The 11,741-nt window shown below is 34.1% G+C and overlaps 2 non-coding genes across 2 annotated transcripts; both read right to left on the bottom strand.

Annotated features, from left to right (window-relative positions):
- LOC125726821 (U6 spliceosomal RNA) lies at window positions 1-107 on the bottom strand. The gene has a single exon (XR_007388427.1). It is a non-coding gene; the product is annotated as a U6 spliceosomal RNA (small nuclear RNA).
- Window positions 108-9,429: 9,322 nt separating this feature from the next.
- LOC125726820 (U6 spliceosomal RNA) lies at window positions 9,430-9,536 on the bottom strand. Its single transcript, XR_007388426.1, has one exon. It is a non-coding gene; the product is annotated as a U6 spliceosomal RNA (small nuclear RNA).
- Between the last annotated feature and the right edge of the window lie 2,205 nt (window positions 9,537-11,741).

Here is an 11,741-nt window from a genome sequence, read left to right as displayed (position 1 = left end):
CAAAATATGGAACGCTTCACGAATTTGCGTGTCATCCTTGCGCAGGGGCCATGCTAATCTTCTCTGTATCGTTCCAATTTTAGTATATGTGTTGCCATAGCAAGCACAGATTTACCAACAGATGAAAGAATATATAGGTGTGGAAGCGGTATGAGCTTTCCTCATGTCGGTGGCAAAGCAATGCCTATGCCCTGGCCCTATATTCTGCCAGAACATAAATATGAAGACAGCTGACGTGCTGCGAAATATTTCTCTCAAATGTAACTTAACAATTAGGTGTCAAAAATTTTCTGCCTCAGAATGACTTTGTCAAATGAAAAATGAAACAAGGTGAAAGTACAAGAGGATGTGTCCATTTTAAAATGCAGATGAGACTCAATTTCAAGCATGTTCATTGGAGAGAAAAATTTACAATTCTTGGGTAATCTTTTCAGGATGAAATTTTTTTGATTCAAGGACAAAATTCCACGCTTCCCTTAAAGTCAATTTTAAGAATTTTCATTAGATAAAATTTTACGACTCTCCGGTTAGGGTTAGGGCTAGGATTAGGGTTAGGGTTTTTACAATTCTCCAGTAATCTTTTCTGGACATAATTATTTTGATTCAAGGATTAAATCCTCGCTTCCTTTAGCATTTAAGTGTCAAAAAAAATTCTGCATGATATTTTAGTCAACTGAATGATGAAAGAGGGTCAAAGTCCAAGTGGGAGTTTCCAATTTAAAATGCAGATTAGAGTACATTTCAAGCATTGTCATTGGAGAAAAAAATCACACTTCTCTGGTAATCTTTCCTGGATCAAAAGTTTTTGATTCAAGGAATAAAATACAGACTTTCTGTAGCATGTACTTGTCAAAAATGATCTGTCTCAGAATATCTTCATGAAGTGAACGATGGAAAAAGGTCAAAGTCCAAGTGGGAGTTTCCAATTTAAAATGCAGATTAGAGTCAATTTCAAGCATTTTCATTAGATAAAATTTTACAACTCTCAGGTTAGGGTTAGGGTTAGGATTAGGGTTAGGGTTTTTACAATTCTCCAGTAATCTTTTCTGGACCTAATTCTTTTGATTCAAGGATTCAATTCCTCGCTTCCTTTAGCATTTAAGTGTCAAAAAAAATTCTGCATGATATTTTAGTCAACTGAATGATGAAAGAGGGTCAAAGTCCAAGTGGGAGTTTCCAATTTAATATGCAGATTAGAGTCCATTTCAAGCATTGTCATTGGAGAAAAAAATCACACTTCTCTGGTAATCTTTCCTGGATCAAAAGTTTTTGATTCAAGGAATAAATTACAGACTTTCTGTAGCATGTACTTCTCAAGAATGATCGTTCTCAGAATATCTTCATGAACTGAACGATGGAAAAAGGTCAAAGTCCAAGTGGGAGTTTCCAATTTAAAATGCAGATTAGAGTCAATTTTAAGAATTTTCATTAGATAAAATTTTACAACTCTCCGGTTAGGGTTAGGGCTAGGATTAGGGTTAGGGTTAGGGTTTTTACAATTCTCCAGTAATCTTTTCTGGACATAATTCTTTTGATTCAAGGATTCAATTCCTCGCTTCCTTTAGTATTTAAGTGTCAAAAAAAATTCTGCATGACATTTTAGTCAACTGAATGATGAAAGAGGGTCAAAGTCAAAGTGGGAGTTTCCAATTTAAAATGCAGATTAGAGTCAATTTCAAGCATTTTCATTAGATAAAATTTTACAACTCTCAGGTTAGGGTTAGGGTTAGGATTAGGGTTAGGGTTTTTACAATTCTCCAGTAATCTTTTCTGGACCTAATTCTTTTGATTCAAGGATTAAATCCACGCTTCCTTTAGCATTTAAGTGTCAAAAAAAAATCTGCATGATATTTTAGTCAACTGAATGATGAAAGAGGGTCAAAGTCAAAGTGGGAGTTTCCAATTTAAAATGCAGATTAGAGTAAATTTCAAGCATTGTTTTTGGAGAAAAAAAAATCACCCTTCACTGGTAATCTTTCCTGGATCAAAAGTTTTTGATTCAAGAACTAAATTACACACTTTCTTTAGCATGTACTTGTCAAAAATGATCTGTCTCAGAATATCTTAATGAACTGAAAGATGAAAGAGGATCAAAGTCCAAGTGGGAGTTTCCAATTTAAAATGCAGATTACAGTCAATTTCCAGCATTTTCATTAGATAAATTTTTACAACTCTCCGGTTAGGGTTAGGGCTAGGATTAGGGTTAGGGTTTTTACAATTCTCCAGTAATCTTTTCTGGACCTAATTCTATTGATTCAAGGATTAAATCCTCGCTTCCTTTAGCATTTAAGTGTCAAAAAAAATTCTGCATGATATTTTAGTCAACTGAATGATGAAAGAGGGTCAAAGTCCAAGTGGGAGTTTCCAATTTAATATGCAGATTAGAGTCCATTTCAAGCATTGTCATTGGAGAAAAAAATCATACTTCTCTGGTAATCTTTCCTGGATCAAAAGTTTTTGATTCAAGGAATAAATTACAGACTTTCTGTAGCATGTACTTGTCAAAAATGATCTGTCTCAGAATATCTTCATGAACTGAACGATGGAAAAAGGTCAAAGTCCAAGTGGGAGTTTCCAATTTAAAATGCAGATTAGAGTCAATTTTAAGAATTTTCATTAGATAAAATTTTACAACTCTCCGGTTAGGGTTAGGGCTAGGATTAGGGTTAGGGTTTTTACAATTCTCCAGTAATCTTTTCAGGACCTAATTCTTTTGATTCAAGGATTAAATTCCTCGCTTCCTTTAGCATTTAAGTGTCAAAAAAAATTCTGCATGATATTTTAGTCAACTGAATGATGAAAGAGGGTCAAAGTCCAAGTGGGAGTTTCCAATTTAAAATGCAGATTAGAGTCAATTTTAAGAATTTTCATTAGATAAAATTTTACAACTCTCCGGTTAGGGTTAGGGCTAGGATTAGGGTTAGGGTTTTTACAATTCTCCAGTAATCTTTTCTGGACCTAATTCTATTGATTCAAGGATTAAATCCTCGCTTCCTTTAGCATTTAAGTGTCAAAAAAAATTCTGCATGATATTTTAGTCAACTGAATGATGAAATAGGGTCAAAGTCCAAGTGGGAGTTTCCAATATAATATGCAGATTAGAGTCCATTTCAAGCATTGTCATTGGAGAAAAAAATCACACTTCTCTGGTAATCTTTCCTGGATTAAAAGTTTTTGATTCAAGGAATAAATTACAGACTTTCTGTAGCATGTACTTGTCAAAAATGATCTGTCTCAGAATATCTTCATGAACTGAACGATGGAAAAAGGTCAAAGTCCAAGTGGGAGTTTCCAATTTAAAATGCAGATTACAGTCAATTTCCAGCATTTTCATTAGATAAAATTTTACAACTCTCCGGTTAGGGTTAGGGCTAGGATTAGGGTTAGGGTTTTTACAATTCTCCAGTAATCTTTTCTGGACCTAATTCTTTTGATTCAAGGATTCAATTCCTCGCTTCCTTTAGCATTTAAGTGTCAAAAATAATTCTGCATGATATTTTAGTCAACTGAATGATGAAAGAGGGTCAAAGTCCAAGTGGGAGTTTCCAATTTAAAATGCAGATTAGAGTCCATTTCAAGCATTGTCATTGGAGAAAAAAATCACACTTCTCTGGTAATCTTTCCTGGATCAAAAGTTTTTGATTCAAGGAATAAATGACAGACTTTCTATAGCATGTACTTGTCAAAAATGATCTGTCTCAGAATAACTTCATTAACTGAACGATGGAAAAAGGTCAAAGTCCAAGTGGGAGTTTCCAATTTAAAATGCAGATTAGAGTCAATTTTAAGAATTTTCATTAGATAAAATTTTACAACTCTCCGGTTAGGGTTAGGGCTAGGATTAGGGTTAGGGTTTTTACAATTCTCCAGTAATCTTTTCTGGACCTAATTATTTTGATTCAAGGATTCAATTCCTCGCTTCCTTTAGTATTTAAGTGTCAAAAAAAATTCTGCATGACATTTTAGTCAACTGAATGATGAAAGAGGGTCAAAGTCAAAGTGGGAGTTTCCAATTTAAAATGCAGATTAGAGTCAATTTCAAGCATTTTCATTAGATAATATTTTACAACTCTCAGGTTAGGGTTAGGGTTAGGATTAGGGTTAGGGTTTTTACAATTCTCCAGTAATCTTTTCTGGACCTAATTCTTTTGATTCAAGGATTAAATCCTCGCTTCCTTTAGCATTTAAGTGTCAAAAAAAATTCTGCATGATATTTTAGTCAACTGAATGATGAAATAGGGTCAAAGTCCAAGTGGGAGTTTCCAATATAATATGCAGATTAGAGTCCATTTCAAGCATTGTCATTGGAGAAAAAAATCACACTTCTCTGGTAATCTTTCCTGGATCAAAAGTTTTTGATTCAAGGAATAAATTACAGACTTTCTGTAGCATGTACTTGTCAAAAATGATCTGTCTCAGAATATCTTCATGAACTGAACGATGGAAAAAGGTCAAAGTCCAAGTGGGAGTTTCCAATTTAAAATGCAGATTAGAGTCAATTTTAAGAATTTTCATTAGATAAAATTTTACAACTCTCCGGTTAGGGTTAGGGCTAGGATTAGGGTTAGGGTTTTTACAATTCTCCAGTAATCTTTTCTGGACCTAATTATTTTGATTCAAGGATTCAATTCCTCGCTTCCTTTAGTATTTAAGTGTCAAAAAAAATTCTGCATGACATTTTAGTCAACTGAATGATGAAAGAGGGTCAAAGTCAAAGTGGGAGTTTCCAATTTAAAATGCAGATTAGAGTCAATTTCAAGCATTTTCATTAGATAAAATTTTACAACTCTCACGTTAGGGTTAGGATTAGGGTTAGGGTTTTTACAATTCTCCAGTAATCTTTTCTGGACCTAATTCTTTTGATTCAAGGATTAAATCCTCGCTTCCTTTAGCATTTAAGTGTCAAAAGAAATTCTGCATGATATTTTAGTCAACTGAATGATGAAAGAGGGTCAAAGTCCAAGTGGGAGTTTCCAATTTAAAATGCAGATTAGAGTCAATTTCAAGCATTGTCATTGGAGAAAAAAAATCACACTTCTCTGCTAATCTTTCCTGGATCAAAAGTTTTTGATTCAAGGAATAAATTACAGACTTTCTTTAGCATGTACTTGACAAAAATGATCTGTCTCAGAATATCTTCATGAACTGAACGATGGAAAAAGGTCAAAGTCCAAGTGGGAGTTTCCAATTTAAAATGCAGATTAGAGTCAATTTTAAGAATTTTCATTAGATAAAATTTTACAACTCTCCGGTTAGGGTTAGGGCTAGGATTAGGGTTAGGGTTTTTACAATTCTCCAGTAATCTTTTCAGGACCTAATTCTTTTGATTCAAGGATTAAATTCCTCGCTTCCTTTAGCATTTAAGTGTCAAAAAAAATTCTGCATGATATTTTAGTCAACTGAATGATGAAAGAGGGTCAAAGTCCAAGTGGGAGTTTCCAATTTAAAATGCAGATTAGAGTCAATTTTAAGAATTTTCATTAGATAAAATTTTACAACTCTCCGGTTAGGGTTAGGGCTAGGATTAGGGTTAGGGTTTTTACAATTCTCCAGTAATCTTTTCTGGACCTAATTCTATTGATTCAAGGATTAAATCCTCGCTTCCTTTAGCATTTAAGTGTCAAAAAAAATTCTGCATGATATTTTAGTCAACTGAATGATGAAATAGGGTCAAAGTCCAAGTGGGAGTTTCCAATATAATATGCAGATTAGAGTCCATTTCAAGCATTGTCATTGGAGAAAAAAATCACACTTCTCTGGTAATCTTTCCTGGATCAAAAGTTTTTGATTCAAGGAATAAATTACAGACTTTCTGTAGCATGTACTTGTCAAAAATGATCTGTCTCAGAATATCTTCATGAACTGAACGATGGAAAAAGGTCAAAGTCCAAGTGGGAGTTTCCAATTTAAAATGCAGATTAGAGTCAATTTTAAGAATTTTCATTAGATAAAATTTTACAACTCTCCGGTTAGGGTTAGGGCTAGGATTAGGGTTAGGGTTTTTACAATTCTCCAGTAATCTTTTCTGGACCTAATTATTTTGATTCAAGGATTCAATTCCTCGCTTCCTTTAGTATTTAAGTGTCAAAAAAAATTCTGCATGACATTTTAGTCAACTGAATGATGAAAGAGGGTCAAAGTCAAAGTGGGAGTTTCCAATTTAAAATGCAGATTAGAGTCAATTTCAAGCATTTTCATTAGATAAAATTTTACAACTCTCACGTTAGGGTTAGGATTAGGGTTAGGGTTTTTACAATTCTCCAGTAATCTTTTCTGGACCTAATTCTTTTGATTCAAGGATTAAATCCTCGCTTCCTTTAGCATTTAAGTGTCAAAAGAAATTCTGCATGATATTTTAGTCAACTGAATGATGAAAGAGGGTCAAAGTCCAAGTGGGAGTTTCCAATTTAAAATGCAGATTAGAGTCAATTTCAAGCATTGTCATTGGAGAAAAAAAATCACACTTCTCTGCTAATCTTTCCTGGATCAAAAGTTTTTGATTCAAGGAATAAAATACAGACTTTCTGTAGCATGTACTTGTCAAAAATGATCTGTCTCAGAATATCTTCATGAACTGAACGATGGAAAAAGGTCAAAGTCCAAGTGGGAGTTTCCAATTTAAAATGCAGATTAGAGTCAATTTTAAGAATTTTCATTAGATAAAATTTTACAACTCTCCGGTTAGGGTTAGGGCTAGGATTAGGGTTAGGGTTTTTACAATTCTCCAGTAATCTTTTCTGGACCTAATTCTTTTGATTCAAGGATTCAATTCCTCGCTTCCTTTAGCATTTAAGTGTCAAAAAAAATTCTGCATGATATTTTAGTCAACTGAATGATGAAAGAGGGTCAAAGTCAAAGTGGGAGTTTCCAATTTAAAATGCAGATTAGAGTCAATTTCAAGCATTTTCATTTGATAAAATTTTACAACTCTCAGGTTAGGGTTAGGGTTAGGATTAGGGTTAGGGTTTTTACAATTCTCCAGTAATCTTTTCTGGACCTAATTCTTTTGATTCAAGGATTAAATCCTCGCTTCCTTTAGCATTTAAGTGTCAAAAGAAATTCTGCATGATATTTTAGTCAACTGAATGATGAAAGAGGGTCAAAGTCCAAGTGGGAGTTTCCAATTTAAAATGCGTATTAGAGTACATTTCAAGCATTGTCATTGGAGAAAAAAAATCACACTTCTCTGGTAATCTTTCCTGGATCAAAAGTTTTTGATTCAAGGAATAAATTACAGACTTTATTTAGCATGTACTTGTCAAAAATGATCTGTCTCAGAATATCTTCATGAACTGAACGATGGAAAAAGGTCAAAGTCCAAGTGGGAGTTTCCAATTTAAAATGCAGATTAGAGTCAATTTTAAGAATTTTCATTAGATAAAATTTTACAACTCTCCGGTTAGGGTTAGGGCTAGGATTAGGGTTAGGGTTTTTACAATTCTCCAGTAATCTTTTCTGGACCTGATTCTTTTGATTCAAGGATTCAATTCCTCACTTCCTTTAGCATTTAAGTGTCAAAAAAAATTCTGCATGATATTTTAGTCAACTGAATGATGAAAGAGGGTCAAAGTCAAAGTGGGAGTTTCCAATTTTAAATGCAGATTAGAGTCCATTTCAAGCATTGTCATTGGAGAAAAAAATCACACTTCTCTGGTAATCTTTCCTGGATCAAAAGTTTTTGATTCAAGGAATAAATTACAAACTTTCTGTAGCATGTACTTGTCAAAAATGAACTGTCTCAGAATATCTTCATGAACTGAACGATGGAAAAAGGTCAAAGTCCAAGTGGGAGTTTCCAATTTAAAATGCAGATTAGAGTCAATTTTAAGAATTTTCATTAGATAAAATTTTACAACTCTCCAGTTAGGTTTAGGGCTAGGATTAGGGTTAGGGTTTTTACAATTCTCCAGTAATCTTTTCTGGACCTAATTCTATTGATTCAAGGATTAAATCCTCGCTTCCTTTAGCATTTAAGTGTCAAAAAAAATTCTGCATGATATTTTAGTCAACTGAATGATGAAAGAGGGTCAAAGTCCAAGTGGGAGTTTCCAATTTAATATGCAGATTAGAGTCCATTTCAAGCATTGTCATTGGAGAAAAAAATCACACTTCTCTGGTAATCTTTCCTGGATCAAAAGTTTTTGATTCAAGGAATAAATTACAGACTTTCCTTAGCATGTACTTGTCAAAAATGATCTGTCTCAGAATATATTCATGAACTGAACGATGGAAAAAGGTCAAAGTCCAAGTGGGAGTTTCCAATTTAAAATGCAGATTAGAGTCAATTTTAAGAATTTTCATTAGATAAAATTTTACAACTCTCCGGTTAGGGTTAGGGCTAGGATTAGGGTTAGGGTTAGGGTTTTTACAATTCTCCAGTAATCGTTTCTGGACCTAATTCTTTTGATTCAAGGATTCAATTCCTCGCTTCCTTTAGTATTAAAGTGTCAAAAAAAATTCTGCATGACATTTTAGTCAACTGAATGATGAAAGAGGGTCAAAGTCAAAGTGGGAGTTTCCAATTTAAAATGCAGATTAGAGTCAATTTCAAGCATTTTCATTAGATAAAATTTTACAACTCTCAGGTTAGGGTTAGGGTTAGGATTAGGGTTAGGGTTTTTACAATTCTTCAGTAATCTTTTCTGGACCTAATTCTTTTGATTCAAGGATTAAATCCTCGCTTCCTTTAGCATTTAAGTGTCAAAAAAAATTCTGCATGATATTTTAGTCAACTGAATGATGAAAGAGTGTCAAAGTCCAAGTGGGAGTTTCCATTCTAAAATGCAGAGTTGAGTTAATTTCAAGCATTTTTCATTGGAGACTCAATTCTACATGTCCCCGGTCATCTGTTCTGTATCAGATACTTTAGATTCAAAGACCTAAATACAGAACTGTGGTACAAATAACATTTGAGTCAGCATAGCCATCTGATATTTTCCTCATCTTCACATATAACCATAAGATGCTTGTACCAGGCTCAGTCTTTTCCAGTGAAAGAATGTCATGCTGCTTTATATTTTTCTGATTATTCCAATCATCTATACTGAACAGGTTTCCTCCTAACGTCCATTCCTTGAGAAGTATTGCAATAGTTTCATTTAGGAATATTCCACATGGTGTCCAATACCTCAATAACGTTTTGCACAACCAGTTGCACTGTTGCACTTCACACTTAGCCTGTCTTACCTCCTATTATCACTTCTATTTCTTCTATTGCACTGTCTTGTGTCACACTGTTTTTGCACACTTGCTCTTTATGTAGTCCTGTGTCGATGTAGTGTTATACATAGTACCATGGTCCTGGAGGAATGCTGTCTCATTTCACTGTGTATTGTATCACTGTATATGGTCAAAATGACAATAAAAGCCACTTGACTAGACTCTATCATTGCATGCAGTTTGATTAAGTTAGGAACCAGGGAAACCAAGCAAAATATGGAACGCTTCACGAATTTGCGTGTCATCCTTGCGCAGGGGCCATGCTAATCTTCTCTGTATCGTTCCAATTTTAGTATATGTGTTGCCATAGCAAGCACAGATTTACCAACAGATGAAAGAATATATAGGTGTGGAAGCGGTATGAGCTTTCCTCATGTCGGTGGCAAAGCAATGCCTATGCCCTGGCCCTATATTCTGCCAGAACATAAATATGAAGACAGCCGACGTGCTGCGAAATATTTCTCTCAAATGTAACTTAACAATTAGGTGTCAAAAATTTTCTGCCTCAGAATGACTTTGTCAAATGAAAAATGAAACAAGGTGAAAGTACAAGAGGATGTGTCCATTTTAAAATGCAGATGAGACTCAATTTCAAGCATGTTCATTGGAGAGAAAAATTTACAATTCTTGGGTAATCTTTTCAGGATGAAATTTTTTTGATTCAAGGACAAAATTCCACGCTTCCCTTAAAGTCAATTTTAAGAATTTTCATTAGATAAAATTTTACAACTCTCCGGTTAGGGTTAGGGCTAGGATTAGGGTTAGGGTTTTTACAATTCTCCAGTAATCTTTTCTGGACCTAATTATTTTGATTCAAGGATTAAATCCTCGCTTCCTTTAGCATTTAAGTGTCAAAAAAAATTCTGCATGATATTTTAGTCAACTGAATGATGAAAGAGGGTCAAAGTCAAAGTGGGAGTTTCCAATTTTAAATGCAGATTAGAGTCCATTTCAAGCATTGTCATTGGAGAAAAAAATCACACTTCTCTGGTAATCTTTCCTGGATCAAAAGTTTTTGATTCAAGGAATAAATTACAGACTTTCTGTAGCATGTACTTGTCAAAAATGAACTGTCTCAGAATATCTTCATGAACTGAACGATGGAAAAAGGTCAAAGTCCAAGTGGGAGTTTCCAATTTAAAATGCAGATTAGAGTCAATTTTAAGAATTTTCATTAGATAAAATTTTACAACTCTCCAGTTAGGTTTAGGGCTAGGATTAGGGTTAGGGTTTTTACAATTCTCCAGTAATCTTTTCTGGACCTAATTCTATTGATTCTAGGATTAAATCCTCGCTTCCTTTAGCATTTAAGTGTCAAAAAAAATTCTGCATGATATTTTAGTCAACTGAATGATGAAAGAGGGTCAAAGTCCAAGTGGGAGTTTCCAATTTAATATGCAGATTAGAGTCCATTTCAAGCATTGTCATTGGAGAAAAAAATCACACTTCTCTGGTAATCTTTCCTGGATCAAAAGTTTTTGATTCAAGGAATAAATTACAGACTTTCCTTAGCATGTACTTGTCAAAAATGATCTGTCTCAGAATATATTCATGAACTGAACGATGGAAAAAGGTCAAAGTCCAAGTGGGAGTTTCCAATTTAAAATGCAGATTAGAGTCAATTTTAAGAATTTTCATTAGATAAAATTTTACAACTCTCCGGTTAGGGTTAGGGCTAGGATTAGGGTTAGGGTTAGGGTTTTTACAATTCTCCAGTAATCGTTTCTGGACCTAATTCTTTTGATTCAAGGATTCAATTCCTCGCTTCCTTTAGTATTAAAGTGTCAAAAAAAATTCTGCATGACATTTTAGTCAACTGAATGATGAAAGAGGGTCAAAGTCAAAGTGGGAGTTTCCAATTTAAAATGCAGATTAGAGTCAATTTCAAGCATTTTCATTAGATAAAATTTTACAACTCTCAGGTTAGGGTTAGGGTTAGGATTAGGGTTAGGGTTTTTACAATTCTCCAGTAATCTTTTCTGGACCTAATTCTTTTGATTCAAGGATTAAATCCTCGCTTCCTTTAGCATTTAAGTGTCAAAAAAAATTCTGCATGATATTTTAGTCAACTGAATGATGAAAGAGGGTCAAAGTCCAAGTGGAAGTTTCCATTCTAAAATGCAGAGTTGAGTTAATTTCAAGCATTTTTCATTGGAGACTCAATTCTACATGTCCCCGGTCATCTGTTCTGTATCAGATACTTTAGATTCAAAGACCTAAATACAGAACTGTGGTACAAATAACATTTGAGTCAGCATAGCCATCTGATATTTTCCTCATCTTCACATATAACCATAAGATGCTTGTACCAGGCTCAGTCTTTTCCAGTGAAAGAATGTCATGCTGCTTTATATTTTTCTGATTATTCCAATCATCTATACTGAACAGGTTTCCTCCTAACGTCCATTCCTTGAGAAGTATTGCAATAGTTTCATTTAGGAATATTCCACATGGTGTCCAATACCTCAATAACGTTTTGCACAACCAGTTGCACTGTTGCACTTCACACTTAGCCTGTCTTA

This window comes from Brienomyrus brachyistius, unplaced genomic scaffold, assembly GCF_023856365.1.
Source record: "Brienomyrus brachyistius isolate T26 unplaced genomic scaffold, BBRACH_0.4 scaffold77, whole genome shotgun sequence".
In the NCBI taxonomy this organism is placed as follows: Eukaryota; Metazoa; Chordata; class Actinopteri; order Osteoglossiformes; family Mormyridae; genus Brienomyrus; species Brienomyrus brachyistius.
This window is presented reverse-complemented; position numbering and strand designations above follow the sequence as displayed.